Source organism: Salvelinus alpinus, chromosome 16 (genome assembly GCF_045679555.1).
Source record: "Salvelinus alpinus chromosome 16, SLU_Salpinus.1, whole genome shotgun sequence".
NCBI classification, from domain to species: domain Eukaryota; kingdom Metazoa; phylum Chordata; class Actinopteri; order Salmoniformes; family Salmonidae; genus Salvelinus; species Salvelinus alpinus.
Genome location: NC_092101.1, coordinates 5,463,426 through 5,485,626, shown reverse-complemented (window position 1 = coordinate 5,485,626; position 22,201 = coordinate 5,463,426). Strand labels below are relative to the sequence as shown.

At 39.9% G+C, this 22,201-nt stretch overlaps 1 protein-coding gene across 2 annotated transcripts in view; it reads left to right on the top strand.

Moving 5' to 3' along the window:
- LOC139540678 (adhesion G protein-coupled receptor D2) overlaps positions 1 to 22,201 on the top strand; it is a 143,630-nt gene that overhangs the window by 111,850 nt on the left and 9,579 nt on the right. The window lies entirely within an intron of this gene.

Sequence of the window (22,201 nt, the reverse complement as noted above, 5' to 3'; positions counted from 1 at the left end):
TTCAGACTGAATTTAAAATGCATTAAATGAACACTTTGGATGGTGTCACGTTCTGACCTTTATTTCCTTTGTTTTGTCTTTATTTAGTATGGTCAGGGCGTGAGTTGGGGTGGGCAGTCTATGTGTGTTTTTCTATGTTGGGGTTTTGAGTTCGGCCTGGTATGGTTCTCAATCAGAGGCAGCTGTTAATCGTTGTCCCTGATTGAGAATCATACTTAGGTAGCCTGGGTTTCACTTTTGGTTTGTGGGTGTTTGTTTCCGTGTGAGTGTTTGTTGCCACACGGTACTGTTTCGGTTTCGTTCATGTTCACATTTATTGTTTTGTATTTCATAGTGTTCAGTTTATGTTTTAAAATAAACGTTATGGACACTTACCACGCTGCGCATTGGTCCTCCGATCCTTCAAACTTCTCCTCCTCAGATGAGGAGGACGACAGCCGTTACAGATGGTGTATCAATACACAGAGTCACTACAAAGATACAGGAGTCCTTCCTAACTCAGTTGCCGGCGAGGAAGGTAACCGCTCAGGGATTTCACCATGAGTCCAATGGTGACTGTAAAACAGATAGGAGAAAACTGAGGATGGATCAACAACATTATAGTTACTCCACAATACTAACCTAATTGACAGAGTGAAAAGAAAGTAGCCTGAAAGAACAAAAATATTCCACACAAATATTCCAAAACATACATCCTTATTACTGATTACCACTCTCCATATTTTCAATTAGTGGTGGCTGCATCATGTTATGGGTATGCTTGTAATCGTTAAGTACTGGGTAGGTTTTCAGGATAAACATAAATGGAATGGAGCTAAGCACAGGCAAAATCCTAGAGGAAAACCTTTTTCAGTCTGCTTTCCACCAGACACTGTGAGATGAATTTACCTTTTGGCAGGACAATAACCTTAAACACAAGACCAAATCTACACTGGAGTTGCTTACCAAGAAGACAGTGAATGTTCCTGAGTGGCAGAGTTACAGTTTTGACTTAAATCTGCTTGAAAATCTGTGGCAAGACCTGAAAATGGTCAGCAACCAATTTGACAGAGCTTGAAGAATTTTGAAAAGAATAATGGGCAAATGTTGTACTATCCAGGTGTGGAAAGCTCTTAGAGACTAACCTACAATGACTTACAGCTGTAATCGCTGCCAAAGGTGTTTCTACATCTGCATTGCTTGCTGTTTGGGGTTTTAGACTGGGTTTCTCTATATGCATTGCATTGCTTGCTGTTTGGGGTTTTAGACTGGGTTTCTCTATAAGCACTTTGTTGATGTAAAAATAATTTTGATTGATAATAACAATTATTGTCACGGGGTTGAATACTTATCAAATCAAGATATAGTAATATTTCATTTTTCATGAATTATTTTACAAATGTTCAAATTCTTCTTCCAGTTTGACATTACATTGTATTTTGGGTAGATCGTTGACAAAAATGTAAATCAAGTTGATTTTAATCCCACTTTGTAACACAACAAAATGTGGGAAAAGTCAAGGGGGTGAATACTTTCTGAAGGCCCTGTGTAGACCTTTTTTAAGAACCTGTAAGCTACAGTTTTTGATTTGAACTACAGTACGTGAAGTCGTATCTGCAGTGAGCCGACATGACTTTTATTTTTCTCTACGGTGGCTCTTCTTTTTGTCCAGCTTCTGTGCACAGTTGTATGTGTGTTTGCGTAAATATCTCTACTCTCACTGATATCGTTGTCCCTATCAAACCAGTACAGCTGATGTACCTCCCCCCTGCCTGTCTGTTAATTGGACAAGTGGTCCGACACTGAGCAGCGGCCCTTCTGTGAGGCGTCACACGCGATAGGGACCCCCTTGGCAGCCCAGGTGGCCCCTCCATTCAGACACAGCCAGGGGCCGGGTCCCACGGGGCCTCCCTGGCCCCCCACTTGTCAGTCACGAGGGCAGCTTGTCAATCACTAGGGGAGTGCTGGAGCTTCCTGTTTTAGCCCGGGTGCTGTGACACATCCTGGCAGGGGGTGACTGGTGTCAGCCTGTCAACTGGAGGGGGGCTGTTGGAGTACACACACTCTCTCCCTTAGGGATGTCTTCTGGTGACTCCGCAGCAGAGGCAGGGCCCTAGTTCCTGTTTTACCTCACACACCTGCAGGCTGCCGTTAGTGCAGTCGGCGCTGCCGTCTCAGAGGTCACACGTGCCATAATCGAACCTCATTAAGAGCCCTCTAAGAGCCGGGGGAAAGAACGTACAATTGCCTCTCACCAGATAACTCACCGCTGAGTGTGAAGGTAGCCATTTTTCACATGCAGCCATATTTAAGACTCAAACGCACCCCTGTGACCTCAGGGTTTCAACAGCAATTAAAACCGTCTTTTCACGTCTTTAGTGCCACACCGGCTCTGGTACAGGGCTCGTGCTCCCTACTGTATCTCCCACTCTGCCAACTGACAGACCCGTGCATGTACACACACTCCACCCACATCTACGCACATCTTCAAAGAAGAGTTCAGTCTGTGTGTGTGTTTGCTGTAGCTAAATGAACTAGCAAATTGTAGATAAATTAACGAACTGTAGCTAATAAAGTGTAGCTAAATTAGCAAATTGTAGCTAACAAACTAGCTAAATGAACTAACTGTGGTTACATTTTATTTTGATAGGTGGGCATGGCTGGAACATTCCAACCATTGTCTGGTCTCTGTCAGGCCCTGTCTATTGTAGATACGCCACTGTAAGGTTATTTTCGATACCAAAATATTTAGCCGTAGGGACAACAACCAAAAACAGAAAGCCGTTGAGGTGAAGTGCAGACAGACTCATCTTTCTCACCCTTAATTAAACCTCTGTAGCGAGGGCCATTGTTTAACTCCAACAATTGTCATTGAATTAAAAGTGTCGGTGTCTTTTGTTCTGGCGATGTGTGCTGCTGTCAGGGGTCCTGTCGTTAATGTGCCATCACCACACATCATATCCGCATTAGACACCGCCGCTGATGTTATTTCCTCTGCGTGTGTGTATGTCTGCGTTTGTGTGTCTTTCTCTCTCTGTCCTACATATCCCTCAGCAGGAGAGGAAGAGTGGAAGAGCATTACGGTGCGAGACGGTCATGTCATCCAACATCTGAGAGACCTGTGGCTCTGTGATACATATGCACACACACACACAAGTACATATCGTATACATATACGCCCGCACGCACGCACACGCACAGACACTTATACTTGAGAGACCTACATCCCGTTTCCTTGCAGTTGCCTAATAGGAATGGAGATTTTTGTATATATTTCATTGCGTTACTACAGTTGGATTCAGATGTTTTATTGCAAATGAAAAAGCTGAAACAGTTACCTCTACCTTTTCTGTGAATGAGCAGTGTTTGCTTTTTGGATTTGGGTGTGGCACTCAAGTGAGTAACATGTCCTGGAGCCTGCAAGGCTTCATTGAATGGGTGTTGGCCAGGCAGATAGTATGACAGACAGGAAAGGATCATCCTGGTGTCACCACAACAATTATCACTTAGTGTCCACAAGGTAGAGAGGGTCACAGTGCCTTCAGAAAGTATTCACACCTCTTGACTTTTTCAAAATGTTGTTGTGTTACAGCCTGAATTTAAAATGGATTAAATTGAGATTGTTTTTTGTCATTGGCCTACACACAATACCCCATAATGTCAAATTGGAATAGTTTTTTTTTTATGTACAAATTAATAAACAATGAAAAGCTGAAATATCTTCAGTTGGTAAGAATTCAACCCCTTTGTTATGGCAAGCCTAAATAAATTGAGGAGTGAAAATTTGCTTAACAAGTCACATAATAAATTGCATGGACTCTTGTATGCAATAATAGTGTTTAACATCATTTTTAATAACTAACTTGACAGAGTTTGAAGAATTAAAAAAAAAAATATGTGCAAATATTGAACAATCCAGGTGTGCAAAGTTCTTAGACTTACCCAAAAAGACTCACAGCTGTAATCACTGCCAAGGGTGATTCTAACATGTTGACTCAGGGTGTTGAATACTTATCTAATCAAGATATATTACCTTACAAAGTTCAAACAATATCAAAAATGTAAATTAAATCCGTTTTAATCCCACTTTGTAACACAACAAAATGTGGAAAAGTAAAGGGGTGTGAATAGTTTCTGAAGGTACTGTAGCATTATATTCTCTCTCTCTTTCTGACACACACAGATGTTCTCTCTTTCTCGCACACATACACATACCCTCTCCTCTCTCTGTCTCTCTGGCACATACACAGACAACAACAACATCCCTCCTCCCCCGTCTCTCTTACGTACACACTAACACACACTAGTGATATGTCCACTGAGGTGACATTTCCGGGCTGCGCGGGGGGGGGGGACAGAGGATGACACCCGTGTCCACCCCTGCTTGAGAGGAAGTGCATATCAGAACACAACAGGAAAGACCGAAAAGAAAAACAAGCTGACATCTTTTTGGACATTAAATCACTTCCTTTAGGGCCCTGCGACTGACCCCTTAAGCAGGTTTACCGCCGGGCATTTTTTGGGGGGGTAGATCAGCTTCAATATTGCAGATAGATTGTGGCTTCTATCAGTGTTATTTGTCTGCATCATTTCCAATTCTCCATATATTTTCTCCATATATTTTTTTTGTAAATATGTAAAAATAGAATGTTAAATATATATATTTTTCCATATACACTGCTTTCGGGAAGTATTCAGACCCCTTGAATTTTTCCACATTTTGTTGCGTTACAGCCTTATTCTAAAATTGATCAAATCTTTTTTTTACCCTCAATCTACACATGATACCCAATAATGACAGCGAAACAGGTTTTTGGAAATTATACCTTATTTACATTTCGAAAAACATGTTTTTGCTTTGTCATTATGGGGTATTGTGTGTAGATTGATGAGGAATTTAATCCATTTTAGAATAAGGCTGTCTGAATACTTTCCGAATTCACTGTATTTTCCTTCTTTATTACCCTACCACCCCTCCCCTAATTGGAGTAAACTAATTGACAAAAATACTTAGGCTTGCACTTCCAGCTTATACATACTACATACATTTCACGGGAATTATATTTTACACGATCTATCTTTTGCTTGTTTTTAGTCCCAGCCTTCAGCTGCCCTTAAAACCCCTCCCAGCTATTTCTGAAGACCATCCAGTTTTGATTTCTAGCTGCCCAATATTTTTGTTCTGTGCTGTGATGTTTCACAAAAGTTCTGATGCTTTCTATTCTCATAGTTTCTACAGATAGTAAATTAAAGATTAACACGTTTGCTAATATATTATTATATTGTTGATCGATTTACTATCACTTTTCAAAAGACCCAGCAGTGCTATTTACAGAGTTAGCTCCAAGTAATTATTGCAATTTTTCAGCCATTCCTGAACTCCGAAAACAAGTTACCATAACAAGATCTAATGATTATGTCTCTTCGCAGTAACATCTGCAGCGCTGGGATGGTTGTATCCCCCATATATATAACATTCTATTGGTGGCAATAATTTTGTATAATAATTTAGATTGAAAAACTTTGAAGTTTTGTATATCAGTTCATAAACCATGTGACATGGAATCGGTACATCAAAAATATCCTCCCAACTATTTTGCGACCTGTGTGGCTCAGCTGTACATTTTTCCGTCCTTAAATTAAACTAGTATACTTTTTGTATGTATCACAATTTTCTTTAGCCAATTTTGGTCTTTAATGCAGGGCCAACAGACAAGTTCCTTACCTTCTCCCCTTTCCTCCATTTTTGGGGTAATGCTGCAATCAGTTGCATGTTTGACAAAACTCCATCAGTCCTATTTATGATATAATTTACAAAGATTATACTGGGTTTTTTTTATATCTAAAAAAAAAAATACATGTTTTTTTATCAGTTAGTATATTTGAGTATAACCATAATATTTGTTTTGGCTTTTCTTGTGGATTAATCTCAAATTGCAATCAGCTTTCTATTGCTTGTTTCAAAAATAGAGATTTTTTTTTTCATTTTCAAATACCTGAAAGTCAGAGGTAAGCTGAATGAAAGGAAAAAGACCATTCTTGAACATGGGATGAGACATTCTTACTATTCTGCTCGAGAACCCGTTTTTTTTTTTTTAAGTTGTATTTTTTTGTTGAGATCCAATAAAAAATATGGTGCACTTATCATAATTTGTTTTTAATCCAGAGAGGTTAGAATAATGATCTAGAAGCTGTGCAGGGATCCAAATAGTGGATTATAAGAAAACATGAATAGTCAGCGTACAATGACGCCCTGGATTTCTAGCGCCTTGATATTATTTTTGGATTTTATTTTAATAGCTAACATTTCAATGGCCATAATCAATGCATATGCCGATAGTGGACAACCTTGTTTTACTCCTGGTGACAATTTAATACTTTCTGAGAAGTAGACGTTATTTACTATACATACCTTTAACTCATTGTATAAGAGATTCTCCAAAATTAAAATAGTCCACGCATTTGTATATAAATTCCGGTCGTACTTTATCAAAGGGATTTTTAAAGTCAGCTATGAATACCAGGCCTAGTTTCACAGATTTTTCATAATCTTCTATTGTATTATTATCTCCAATGTATCATCCATGTAAAAAAAAATAATAATAATAATAACTGTCTGAATAGGATGAATAATATCCAACAATACCTTTTTAATTCTATGCGCTATGCATTTTCTTAGAAATTTGGCATCACAACACTGAAGTGTAAAAGGGTCTCCAGTTTTTTAGGTGGACTGGATCTTTATATTTACCACCTTGTTTCAGTAATAGTGAAATCAGACATTCTTGCTCAGTTTACCATTTTTATTGAAGTGGTTAAAACATGTTATTAACGGAACTTTGACAAACATCGAAAAATATTTTATGTACCTCAGCTGGTATGCCATCCATCCCTGGAGTTCTCCCAGACTTGAATGCATTAATTGCATTTAGATGTTCCTCTACTGTATTTAGGCCTTCACATGAGTCTTTCTGTATAGCTGTTAATTTTACATGAGTCTTTCTGTATAGCTGTTAATTTTACACTATTAATAGACAAAAATCCTTACAATTAACTTCTGTTAGTGGAAAAGAATGCGACTGAAATGCAAACATATGGTCAAGTTACTTAGCCTCTGCTTTCATAATATCGTTTGGTGAATCATGAATGACACCGTCATTTCTAACAAATTTCTGTAAATTATTTTTGGTAGCATTTCTATGTTGAAGATTAAAAAATATATATTTGGTGAATTTTTTCCCCTTTTCCCCTTTCCAGTTCGCTTTACTTTTATAATACATGTATATTACACTTGATCTTTCTTGAATAAGTTCCTCCATTTCTGTTAGTCTTTATTGCTATCTGTCTGTACTGTTAGTTCCTCTATTTCCTTTTTTAGGATGAACTCTTTTTGACCTAAATTGTTTTTGTTTTAAACATTAATATTGAATTGCATGTCCTCTAAAGGCACATTTAAAAGTGTCCCATACAAAAAGGGGATCTGCTGTGTACCTATGTTATGTAGGAAAAAGTTGTACATTCTTCTGTCTTGGTTAGAACAAGTTGTTATCCAGTAGGCTTTGAGATTAAATGTCCAATATCCTAGCCCTTGTGGAAATTCTGTAATGTGTAAACCAATTATTTGATGGTCTGACCACATTCTGTCCCCTATCAACACTCTTTAAACTTTTGGTACCAGCGAAAACAACATAAGAAAGTAGTCAAGATGACTAGCTCGAGTGAGCCTCCGCCATGTATATCTCACTAAGTCAGGATATTTAAGCCTCCGTACATCCAATAGTTCCATTATATCCATAATATTCATGATTTCCTTAAGTGCATGAGGGTGATTGGTTTGTAGTGTGATTGCCTTTACGGTCCATTGAGGTATTTAAAACCGTATTATAATCTCCCACCATAATAATTGAGTCTGTTTTACTCTTTGTGAAGTATCAAAAGGGCTACAGTTAGTCAACAATATATGTCCCCCCTTGCGTTAGCTTGCATACTCCAAAGTAACTGTACTACAGGTTGACTAAACACTGTTAAACCAATTTATGGTGTTAGCTGGGGTTGCTCTTTCAGGTCTCTCAGGTCTCAGACAAGGTCTCTCATCATGCGAGCCTGGTTCACTGAACCACCTCAGTTACAGTTGTAAGGAGAGGGATAATGAGTGTATTCTTAGCACCAATAAGAGACTATACCAAAATAGGGTGAAAAGTCGGCTTTATTTATCTTAGTCTCTCTACCACCTAAACAATTACTATCTATCTTCACTACCGTCAAGGTTGTGAGGCAGTTTCAAAACATACTTTGAGTTTGATAATATTCCTTATATTTCTCTCATAAGAAGATTTGTATTACATTTTAAGTGTATTGTAATTGTATTCATTGAATTTATTTTGTTAAATTTATTTGACAGGGAGGCCGTTCCACCAATTCAGTGCCTTTTGTGAGTGTAACTTCGTAAGAGAAAAAAAAGATTTGGCCTCCCGAGTGGCGCAGCAGTCTATTTAACTAGGCAAGTCAGTTATGATTTTTATTTTATTTACAGTGACGGCCTACCAGATAATGATGGTTCTGAATTATCACAGATTAAAGACTCATCTCCTCTGAGAACGAAGGAAGTAGCATGAGGCCCCAGAGGGGTAAGAATAAAACAGAGTGCGAAACAACTAGGTGAATTAAAAAATATATATATATTTTTTTAGGGGTAAATCAGCTTTAATATTGCAGCGTCCATCATTATGTGTTTGCATAATTTCCAATACCCCATATATTTTTGGGTAAATATATATACAGTACCAGTCAAAAGTTTGGACACACCTACTCATTCAAGGATTTAAATTTATTTTTACTATTTTCTACATTGTAGAATAATAGTGAAGACATGAAAACTATGAAATAACACATATGGAATCATGTAGTAACCAAAAACGGATTTAAACAAATCAAAATATATTTTCGATTTTAAATTTTTCCAAGTAGCCACCCTTTGCCTTGATGACAGCTTTGCACACTCTTGGCATTCTCTCAACCAGCTTCATGAGGAATGCTTTTCCAACATACTTGAAGGAGTTCCCACATATGCTGAGCACTTGTTGGCTTCTTTTCCTTCACTCTACTCAGTCCAACTCATCCCAAACCATCTCAATTGGGTTGAGGTCGGGTGATTGTGGAGGCCAGGTCATCTGGCCTCCACAATCACTCCATCACTGCTTGGAGTGCAGCACTCCATCACTCCTTGGATCAAATAGCCCTTACACAGCCTGGATGTGTGTTTTGGGTCATTGTCCTATTGAAAAACAAATGATAGTCCCACTAAGTGCAAACCAGATGGGATGGCGTATCGCTGCAGAATCCTGTGGTAGCCATGCTGGTTAAGTGTGCCTTGAATTTTAAATAAATCACAGACAGTGTCACCAGCAAAGCACCATCACACTTCCTCCTCCATGCTTCACGGTGGGAACTATACATGCGCTGACCATCGGTTCACCTACTCTGCGTCTCACAAAGACACGGCGGTTGGAACCAAAAATCTCAAACTTGGACTCATCAGACCCAAGGACAGATTTCCACCGTTCTAATGTCCATTGCTTCTGTTTCTTGGCTGAGATGTGTCTGTTACTTGAACTCTGAAGCATTTATTTGGGCTGCAATCTGATGTACAGTTAACTCTAATGAACTTATCCTCTGCAGCAGAGGTAACTCTGGGTCTTCCTTTCTTGTGACGGTCCTCATGAGAGCCAGTTTCATCATAGCGCTTGATGGTTTTTGCGGCTGCACTTGAAGAAACTTTCAAAGTTCTTGAAATTTCCGAATTCACTGACCTTCATGTCTTAAAGTAATGATGGACTGTCGTTTCTCTTTGCTTATTTGAGCTAATCTTCCCATAATATGGACTTGGTCTTTTACCAAATAGGGCTATCTTCTGTACCACCCCTTCCTTGTCACAACACAACTGATTGGCTCAAACGCAAGAAGGAAAGAAATTCCACAGATTAATTTTTAACAAGGCACACCTGTTAATTGAATTGCATTCCAGGTGACTACCTCATGAAGCTGGTTGAGAGAATGCCAAGCCTCTACAAAGCTGTCATCAAGGCAAAGGGTGGCTACTTTGAAGAATATCAAATATATTTTTGTTTGTTTAACACTTTTTTGAATCCATACGTGTTATTTCATAGTTTTGGTGTCTTCACTATTATTCTACAATGTAGAAAATAGTAAAAAATTAAGAAAAACCCTTGAATGAGTAGGTGTGTCCAAACGTTTGACTGGTACTGTATATAAGGTCCCACAGTTGACAGTTTATGTCAGAGCAAAAACCAAGCCATGAGGTCAAAGGAATTGTCTGTAGAGCTCCGAAACAGGATTGTGTCGAGGCACCGATCAGGGGAAGGGTTCCAAAAAATGTCTGCAGCATTGAAGGTCCCCAAGAACACAGTCGCCTCCATCATTCTTAAATGGAAGAAGTTTGGAACAGCCAAGAGTCTTCCTAGATCTGTCCGCCTGGCTAAACTGAGAAATCAGGAGAGAAGGGCCTTGGTCAGGGAGGTGACCAAGAACCCGATGGTCACCCTGACAGAGCTCCAGGGTTCCTCAGTGGAGATTGGAGAACATTGCAGAAGGACAACCATCTTTGCAGCACTCCACCAATCAGGCCTTTATGGTAGAATGGCCACTCCTCAGTAAAAGGCAAATGACAGCCCGCTTGGAGTTTTCCAAAAGGACTCAGACCATGAGAAACAAGATTCTCTGGTCTGATGAAACCAATTTTTAACTGTTTGACCTGAATGCCAAGCATCACATCGGGAGGAAACCTGGCACCATCCCTACGGTGAAGCATGGTGGAGGAAGCATCCTGCTCTGGGGATGTTTTTCAGCGGCAAGGACTGGGAGACTAGTCAGGACTGAGGACTTTGTTAGATACTACTGCACTGTTGCATTTTGCTACACCCGCAATAACATCTGTTAAGTATGTGTATGTGACCAAAACAATTTGATTTGTAAGACAAGCGGAGCAAAAGTACAGAGATTTCCTTGATGAAAACCTGCTCCAGATTTGGGGCGAAGGTTCACTTTCCAACAGGACAACGACACTAAACACACAGCCAAGACAACACAGGAGTGGCTTCGGGACAAGTCTCTGAATGTCCTTGAGTGGCCCAGCCAGAGCCCGGACTTGAACTCGATCGAACATCTCTGGAGAGACCTAAAAATAGCTGTGACGCTCCCCATCCACCTGACAGAGCTTGAGAGGATCTGCAGAGAAGAATGGGAGAAACTCCCCAAATACAGGTGTGCCAAGCTTGTAGCGTCATCCAAGAAGACTTGAGGCTGTAATCGCTGCCAAAGGTGCTTCAACAAAGTATTGAGTAAAGGGTCTGAATTCTGTGATACATAAAAAAGTAGACCAGTTTAATTTAAGGACGGAAAAATTAACAGCTGAGCCACGCAGGTCGCAAAATAGTTTAGATTTTCCACACCAATTCCATGTCACATGGTTTATGAACTGATATATAAAACAACATCAGATTCAAAACTTCAAAGTTTTTCAATTGAAATTATTATACAAAATTCTTGCAACCAATAGAATGTTATATATATATGGGGGATACAACTATCCCAGCTCTGCAGATTTTGCTGTGAAGAGACAAAATCATTAGATCTTGTTTTGGTAACTTGTTTTTGGTCGCAAGTTCAGAAATGGCTGAACAATTGCAATAATTACTTGGAGCTAACTCTGCAAATAGCACTGCTGGGTGTTTTGAAAAGTCATAGTCAATCGATCAATAATATAATAATACCATAGCAAACGAGTGTATCTTTAATTTACAATTTGTAGAAACTATGAGAATAGAAAGCATCAGAACTTTTGTGAAACATCACAGCACAGTAGAAAAATAAAGGGCAGCTAGAAATCAAAACTGGATGGTCTTCAGAGATAGCTGGGAGGGGTTTTAAGGGGAGCTGAAGGCTGGGACTAAAAACAAGCAAAAGATAGATCATGTAAAATATACTTTCCGTGAAATGTATAAGCTGGAAATGCAAGCCTATGTATTGTTGTCTATTAGTTTACTCCAATTAGGGGAGGGGTGGTAGGGTAATAAAGAAGGAAAATACAGTGCATTTGGAAAGTATTCAGACAGGCTTATTCTAAAATTGATTACATTTCTCATCAATATACACAATACCCCATAATGACAAAGCAAAAACATGTTTTTCAAAATGTAAACAAGATATTTATGTTTTTTTTAAATTATACATTTGCAAAAAAATTCAAAACTTTGCTTTGTCACAATTTTCTTTATCCAATTTTGGTCTTTGATGCAGGGCTGGCAGACAAGTTCTTTGCTTTCCCCGCTTCCATTTGTCTCTTCCATTTTTGCGGTAATGCTGCAATTAGTTTGTTGTAATTTTGGGTAGAGCAGGCATTTCCGTATAATTTTTGTGAGCTGGATGTGTGACATAACTCCACCGGTCCTATTTATGATATAATTTACAAAGATTATACCTGTTTTAAACATTCTTTTAAATATAAACACTACCGTTCAAAAGTTTGGGGTCACTTAGAAATGTCCTTGTTTTTGAAAAAAAATATCAGCAACCATCACTCCTGTGTTCCAATGGCACGTTGTGTTAGCTAATCCAAGTTTATTACTTTAAAAGGCTAATTGATCATTAGGGGGGAAAATGGTTCAATTTCTAGCTGTCCTATATTTTTCTACAAGTACAAGGCAACTCTGAGATGCTGGCCTTCTAGGCAGAGTTGCAAAGAAAAAGCCATATCTCAGACTGGCCAATAAAAATATAAGCTTAAAATGGGCAAAACAACACAGACACTGGACAGAGGAACTCTGCCTAGAAGGCCAGCATTCCGGAATCGCCTCTTCACTGTTGACGTTGAGACTGGTGTTTTGCGGGTACTATTTAATGAAGCTGCCAGTTGAGGACTTGTGAGGCGTCTGTTTCTCAAACAAGACACTCTAATGTACTTGTCCTCTTGCTCAGTTGTGCACCGGGGCCTCCCACTCCTCTTTCTATTCTGGTTAGGGCCAGTTTGCGCTGTTCTGTGGAGGGAGAATTACACAGCGTTGTACGAGATCTTCAGTTTCTTGGCAATTTCTCGCATGGTATAGCCTTCATTTGTCAGAACAAGAATAGACTGACGAGTTTCAGAAGAAAGTTCTTTGTTTCTGGCCATTTTGAGCCTGTAATCGAACCCACAAATGCGGATGTTCCAGATACTCAACTAGTCTAAAGAAGGCCAGTTGTATTGCTTCTTTAATCAGGACAACAGTTTTCAGCTGTGCTAACATAATTGCAAAAGGGTTTTCAAATGACCAATTATCATTTTAAAATGATAAACTTGGATTAGCTAACACAACGTGCCATTGGAACACAGAAGTGATGGTTGATGGTTGCTGATAATGGGCCTCTGTATGCCTATGTACATATTCCATACAAAATCTGCTGATTCCAGCTACAATAGTCATTTACAACATGAACAATGTCTACACTGTATTTCTGATCAATTTGATGTTATTTTAATGGACAAAACATGTGCTTTTCTTCAAAAAGCAAGGAAATTTCTAAGTGACCCCAAGATTTTGAACGGTAGTGTATGTTTTTTTTTTTATCAATTAGTATATTTGAGTTTAACCACAATATTTGTTGTATTATTTGTTCTGTCTTTTCTGGTGGATTAAACTGAAATTGCAACCGACTTTCAATGGCTTGTTAAAAAAAAATAGCAATATTTTGGAGATTATTTCATTTTCAAATAACCGAAAGGGAGAGGTTGTAATCTGAGTAAAGGGAAGGCCATTCTTGAACAGGAGATGAGACATTCTTACTAATCTGCTAAAGAAACAGTATGGATTTAAGTATAATTTTTGTATGACTGACGTCTTTAGTGAGAGGTCTAATGCTTTAATATTTAATAATTTCTGCCCTCCGAATTCATATTAATTATATACAGTTGGGTTGGAGTCATTAACTCGTTTATCAACCACTCCACAAATTTCTTGTTAACAAACAACATTTTGGCAAGTCGGTTAGGACATCTACTTTGTGCGTGACACAAGTACTTTTTCCAACAATTGTTTACAGACAGATTATTTCACTTATAATTCACTGTATCACAATTCCAGTGGGTCAAAAGTTTACATACACTAAGTTCACTGTGCCTTTAAACAGTTTGGAAAATTCCAGAAAATGATGTCATGGCTTTTGAAGCTTCTGATAGGCTAATTGACATCATTTGAGTCAATTGGAGGTGTACCTGTGGATGTATTTCAAGGCCTACCTTCAAACTCAGTGCCTCTTTGCTTGACCTCATGGGAAAATCAAAAGAAATCAGCCAAGACCTCCACAAGTCAGCCAAAATTGTAGACCTCCACAAGTCTGGTTCATCCTTGGGAGCAATTTCCAAATGCCTGAAGGTACCACATTCATCTGTACAAACAATAGTACGCAAGTATAAACACCATCGGACCACGCAGCCCTCAAACCGTTCAAGATGGAGACGTGTTCTGTCTCCTAGAGACGAACGTACTCTGGTGTGAAAAGTGCTAATCAATCCCAGAACAACAGCAAAGGACCTTGTGAAGATGCTGGAGGAAACAGGTACAAAAGTATCTATATCCACAGTAAAACGTGTCCTATATCGACATAAACTGAAAGGCCGCTCAGCAAGGAAGAAGCCACTGCTCCAAAACCGCCATAAAAAAGCTATACTACGGTTTGCAACTGCACATGGGGACAAAGATCGTACTTCTTGAAGAAATGTCCTCTGGTCTGATGAAACAAAAATAGAACTGTTTGGCCATAATGACCATCGTTACGTTTGGAGGAAAAAGGGGGAGGCTTGCAATCCGAAGAACACCATCCCAAATGTGAAGCACGGGGGTGGCAGCATCATGTTGTGGGGGTGCTTTGCTGCAGGAGGGACTGGTGCACTTCACAAAATAGATGGCATTATGAGGTAGGACAATTATGTGGATATATTGAAGCAACATCTCAAGATATCAGTCAGGAAGTTAAAGCTTGGTCGCAAATGGGTCTTCCAAATGGACAATGACCCCAAGCATCCTTCCAAAGTTGTGGCAAAATGTCTTAAGGACAACAACATTAAGGTATTGGAGTGGCCAACACAGAGCTCTGACCTCAATCCCAAAGAAAATTTGTGGGCAGAACTGAAAAGGCCTGTGCGAGCAAGGAGACCTACAAACCTGACTCAGTTACACCAGCTCTGTCAGGAGGAATGGGCCGAAATTAACCCAACTTATTGTGGGAAGCTTGTGGAAGGTTACCCGAAACGTTTGACCCAAGTTAAACAATTTAAAGGCAATGCTACCAAATACTAATTGAGTGTATGTAAACTTCTAACCGACTGGGAATGTGATGACAGAAATAAAAGCTGAAATAAATCGTTCTCTCTATTGTTATTCTGACATTTCACATTCTTAAAATAAAGTGGTGATCCTAACTGACCTAAAACAGGGAATTTTTTACTAGGATTTATATGTCAAGAATTGTGAAAAACTGAGTTTAAATGTATTTGGCTAAGGTGTACGTAAACTTCCGACTGTATATAGGCCCGTTTAATTTAGTCTGATTTGCCGTTCCAAATAAAATTGAATATTTCTTGCTCATATAATTTAAAAAACAGGTCGCTATATGTAGGCAACAACATATGCAAATAGGTCAACTGGGATATGACTAAAGAGTTAATCAGGGTGATTTTTCCACAAATAGACATGTATTTTCCTTTCAATGGTAAGAAGATCTTATCTATTTTTGCTAACTTTTTATTAAATTGTATTGGAGTGAGATCATTTCTTTCTTTCGGGGTATATATACCGAGTAATCCAGAGATGTTAGGAATAATTATCTAGATCCCCTGAGGCTGTGAAGGGATTCAAATTGTGGATATATAAGAAAACATGAATCATCACCATACAATGACACCTTTGATTTTAAACCATGGATCTCTAACCCCTTGATATTATTGTTGGATCTGATTTTAATAGCTAACATTTCGATGGCCATAGTGGACAACCTTGTTTAACTCCTCTTGACAGTTTAGGGTTACTATACATAACTTTAACCCATGTTACATCAGATTCTCCAAAATTGAAATATTCCAGGCATTTATATATAAATTCCAGTCGTACTTTATCAAAAGCCTTTTCAAAGTCAGCTATGAATACCAGGCCTGGTTTCCCAGATTTTTTATAGTGTTCTATTGTTTCCAGTACTTGACTTATATTATCTCCAATATATTGTACACGTAAAAAAAACTGTCTGATTAGGATGAATAATATCCAACGATATCTTTTTAATTCTATGCCGCTACATTTTGCATCACAACACTGAAGTGTAAAGAGCCTCCAATTTTTTAAATGGACTGGATCTTTATATTTCCCATTTGGATCCTGTTTCAGTAATAATGAAATCAGACCTTCTTGTTGAGTATCTGATTATATAATTTTTTTATAGGAGTGGTTAAAACATGCTAATAACATTCCTCTGAGTGTATCAAAAAAGGTTTGGTATACCGCCACTGGTATACCATCCAGCCCTGGAGTTTTCCCGGACTTAAAGGCTTTATTTCCCTGACTTAAAGGCAGCTAGGGTAATTGGTGCAGAGTCAGGAATTCAATTTCAACTCTGAAAACTGAATTGACGCCAACCGTGGGGGTTTCACCTGATTAGTGCTGTAGCTAGTATAGAGTACGTATGCTATCGGTTTACGTTTAATTACGGGTGGTAAGGCAGAAGCTCTATGAGCAAAAGCCGTTGAAAATACGTATTGTGCTCACTGACCTGCCTTTGATCTTTATCTGAGGAAAAGGCAACAGTGAAAGAGACAAAAGTTTGCTTAAGTCCTTATCGGTGACTTGAGCAGGAACAACGTTGCCATTTCAAACAGAGCTAGAGACAGGAAGATCAAGTGCCAGACACAATGCCTGACATCATGAAAACCGACCATTCACCTTTGTAGTATTTTTTAAGTGTTTATCATATCAGACATTGTATTGCACATCGTTTTTCTCAATGGAAACTCCATTTATTAATCAATGTCATGAAAGCGTATTTGAGTACAACCGAGCAAATTGTCAACTCACACACATTGACAAACACAGCTCTCCCTTCGTAGCATCGGTCTATACATTGTTACCGTCCCCACAAACACCCAGCCGTCAATAATATGACTTCCTTCCCGTGGGCATTTTCCTGTTTACGTGTGGGTCAGGAGAGAGAGATAGTGTCTTCCAGTCCCCTCTGACCTGACCTTAGCCTAAAGGTCAGCATGTCTTGCATACATGTAATCATCACAAGTACATACAAAGACGCCCTCTGTCCCAAAACAAAGACATTGAAGGAAACTCACATAATGTTAATGTTTTGCTTTACCATACTGTACCAGACAAGACTGGGATTGTCTGCGAAACCTCAAAATGTCTCAATTGCATACATAGGCTACTGTACTGTAAAAGGTTGTTTGTTTTATTTCTGCTGATTTCCCTAAAAGAGGTGACTGCTGTGAATGTTTAATTTAAAAGCTCCTGTTCCGCACTGTACAACACTGCTGGGTTGGAGCGTGTGTGTGTGCGTGCGTAGAAAGTAGCTCGACACTCCCAACCTCAGAGAAGATGTTCCCCTGCTATATTTATTATTTATGACTTTACCAATTCAAATGGACATTTATATCAGCCACTGTGTTACTGGTGTCTGGCTTGGCTTCGTGGGTTAGACTTTGCTGCTCTTGCTCAACCATGAACTGGCACTCAGGATTTCATAATATTAACACAGTACGAAAAAATGGAGAGAAAGCAGGGAGCACTAATGACAGCCTGCAGGTGTGTGCATGTGTATGCGTACGTGTCACCACGTGCGTGAGTATGTGTGTTTATGTGGATGGAGAGAGGTACACACAAACTTTCATTTTTTTTGCCTAGTACACACATAAAAACGTTTCAAATGTTCAAATCAAAAAACTATGGCACAGGAAAAATGTGGACAGTCGGGTGCATTACAAATTCTGAACCGCTGGACAGCAACATAATAAACTAAAGCCCTGATAATTGGGAACGAGGTCAGAATGACTGCTAAGGTTTGATCCATGAATTAAATAATTACATATGTAACCTAGCCTAAAATACGAACAATACATATGTCCAAGATGTCTGATTAACATGACATCAGTAAAGCAGCCACATCCCACAGTCCCCGGTGCAGACATTCAGAAATACAAAGATGGTTTAATATTTAGTTGAAAAACTCTGACGAATGCCAAACGAACAAGAAACGCTTTTCAATGAGAAAACAGAAATCCACTTTATTTTTATATACAATACTCATTTTAAGGAGAACAAAAAAACTACTTAGCCTACATTTGAACACCACCACAGCAGCTTTGCTATTTGGCATCTTCACAATTAAGTAGCCTAGTTTTGTTGTTTGGCTTCTTGAAGAGAACTAGGGCATATCACTCAGTCCACCTCTTCCAATGCATTGTGGAAAAGTGTGCATCGAATTCTACTAGATGACGAGCCGAAATGAGCTGAAAATTCACATACTATTAAAAAGAATTGCACACAGAGAATGCGTCATGCACACAGAGAATGCGTCATGTGCGATTGCATTGTTTCCCGCTATTCGTTGATTTCAGTAGTGCATCTGCATATCTACAGTTGAAGTCGGAAGTTTACATACACCTTAGCCAAATACATTTAAATCCTAGTAAAAATTCCCTGTCTTAGGTCAGTTAGGATCACCACTTTATTTTAAGAATGTGAAATGTCAGAATAACAGTAGAGAGAATGATTTATTTCAGCTTTTATTTCTTTCATCACATTCCCAGTGGGTCAGAAGTTTACATACACTCAATTAGTATTTGGTAGCATTGCCTTTAAATTGTTTAACTTTGGTCAAACGTTTCGGGTAGCCTTCCACAAGCTTCCCACAATAAGTTGGGTGAATTTCGGCCCATTCCTCCTGACGGAGCTTGTGTAACTGAGTCAGGTTTGTAGGCCTCCTTGCTTGCATACACTTTTTCAGTTCTGCCCACAAATTTCCTATAGGATTGAGTTCAGGGCTTTGTGATGGCCACTCCAATACCTTGCTGTTGTTGTCCTTAAGCCATTTTGCCACAACTTTGGAAGTATGCTTGGGGTCATTGTCTATTTGGAAGACCCATTTGCGACCAAGCTTTAACTTCCTGACTGATGTCTTGAGATGTTGCTTCAATATATCCACATAATTGTTCTACCTCATGATGCCATCTATTTTGTGATGTGCACCAGTCCCTCCTGCAGCAAAGCACCCCCACAACATGATGCTTCCACCCCCGTGCTTCACATTTGGGATGGCGTTCTTCGTCTTGCAAGCCTCCCCCTTTTTCCTCCAAACATAACAATGGTCATTATAGCCAAAAAGTTAGAATTTTGTTTCATCAGACCAGAGGACATTTCTTCAAGAAGTACGATCTTTGTCCCCATGTGCAGTTGCAAACCGTAGTATGGCTTTTTTATGGCAGTTTTGGAGCAGTGGCTTCTTCATGACTGAGCGGCCTTTCAGGTTATGTCGATATAGGACTCGTTTTACTGTGGATATAGATACTTTTGTACCTGTTTCCTCCAGCATCTTCACAAGGTCCTTTGCTGTTGTTCTGGGATTGATTTGCACTTTTCACAGCAGAGTACGTTCATCTCTAGGAGACAGAACATGTCTCCATCCTGAACGGTATGACGGCTGCGTGGTCCCATGGTGTTTATACTTGCGTTCTATTGTTTGTACAGATGAGCGTGGTACCTTCAGGCGTTTGGAAATTGCTCCCAAGGATGAACCAGACTTGTGGAGGTCTACAATTTTTTTTCTGAGGTCTTGGCTGATTTCTTTTGATTTTCCCATGAGGTCAAGCAAAGAGGCACTGAGTTTGAAGGTAGGCCTTGAAATACATCCACAGGTACACCTCCAATTGACTCAAATGATGTCAATTAGCCTATCAGAAGCTTCAAAAGCCATGACATAATTTTCTGTAATTGTCCAAGCTGTTTAAAGGCACAGTCAACTTAGTGTATGTAAACTTTTGACCCACTGGAATTGTTGATACAGTGAATTATAAGTGAAATAATCTGTCTGTAAACAATTTTTGGAAAAATGACTTGTGTCATGCACAAAGTAGATGTCTTAACCGACTTGTCAAAACTATAGTTTGTTAACAAGAAATTTGTGGAGTGGTTGAAAAACGAGTTTTAATGACTCCAACCCAAGTGTATGTAAACTTCCGACTTCAACTGTAATTGATCAGCTATTGTCAAAGCCAAAATTAGTATGACATCAGAACATTTAAAGTATATGTACTGAACAAAAATATAAACACGACATGTAACACACAACAAGTGTTGGGCCTATGTATTATGAGCTGAAATCAAAGATCCCAGAAATGTTCCATACGTACAAAAAGCGTATTTCTCTAACATTTTGTGCACAAATTTGTTTAGATCCCTGTTAGTGAGCATTTCTCCTGTGCCAAGATAATCCATCCACCTGACAGGTGTGATATCAAGAAGCTGATTAAACAGCATGATCTTTACACATGTGCACCTTGTGCTGGGGACAGTAAGTCCACTCTAAAATGTACAGTTTTGTCACACAACACAATGCCATAGATGTCTCACGTTTTAAGTGTACAATTGGCATACTGACTGCAGGAGCTGTTGCCAGGTGTATGGCGTCGTGTGGGCGATCGGTTTGCTGATGTCAAACACAGTTGCATTTTATCAATGGCAATTTGAATGCACAGAGATACTGTGACGAGATCCTGAGGCCCATTGTGACGCCCATTTCTTTAACAGTATATGTGACCAACAGATGCATATCTGTATTCCCAGTCATGTAAAATCCATAGATTAGGGCGTAATGCATTTATTTCAATTGACTGATTTCCTTACATGAACTGTAACTCAATAAAATATTTGAAATTGTTTCATATTGCGTTTATATTTTTGTTCAGTATATTTTTTAAATGTTGCATACTATTAAACTTTTTTTTTTCGCATGCTCAAACAGCTTACTATTTAGGATACAAGGATGGGTATTCGGACATGTGTTACGTCCGTCGTTAAATGAAGACCAAGATGCAGCGTGGTAGGCGTACATTTTCCCAAAAATTTAAATGTTCCACCAAAAACAATAAACAACTCAACGAACGTAAAGCTAGGAGTGCAACACATGCAACACAAAAAGATCCCACAACTGAAGGTGGGAAAAAGGGCTGCCTAAGTATGATCCACAATCAGAGACAACGATAGACAGCTGCCTCTGATTGGGAAATATTCTCGGCCAACAAAGAAATATAAACATAGATTTCCCACCCTAGTCACACCCTGACCTACCAAATAGAGAATAAAAAGGATCTCTAAGGTCAGGGCGTGGATCTCTAAGGTCAGGACACCCAAAGGTGCAGACTCCCGGCCGCAAACCTGAACCTATAGGGGAGGGTCCAAGTGGGTATCTACCCTCGGTGGCGGCTCCGGTTCGGGACGTAGCTCCCGCTCCCTACGCTGATCCCTCCGCTTCTGTGGAACCGGACCGTGGATCGTCGCCGGAGACTCCGGACCGTGAATCGTTGCCGGAGGCTCTGAACTGGGAACCACCGCTGGAGGCTCCGGACTGCAGATCGTCGCCAGAGGCTCCGGACTGGGAACCCCCGCTGAAGACTCTGGACTGCAGATCGTCGCTGGAGGCTCTGGACTGGGGACCGTCCCTGGAGGCTCCGGACTGGGGACCGTCGCTGGAGGCTCCGGACTGGGGACCGTCGCTAGAGGCTCCGGGACTGGGGACCGTCGCTGGAGGTTCCGGACTGGGGACCGTCGCTGGAGGTTCCGGACTGGGGACCGTCGCTGGAGGCTCCGGACTGGGGACCGTTGCTGGAGGCTCCGTGCCCTGGATGTTCACTGCAGGCTCCGGGCCATGGATCATCACTGGAGGCTTCGTGCCATGGATAATCACTGGAGGCTCCGGGACATGGATCATCACAGGAGGCTTCGTGACATGTATCATCACTGGAGGCTCCGTGCCATGGATCATCACTGGAGGCTCCATGCCATGGATTATCACTGGAGGCTTCGTGCCATGGATCATCACTACAGGCTCCGGGCCATGGATCATCACTGGAGGCTTCGTACGTGGAGCCGGAACAGGTCTCACCGGACTGACGAGACGTACT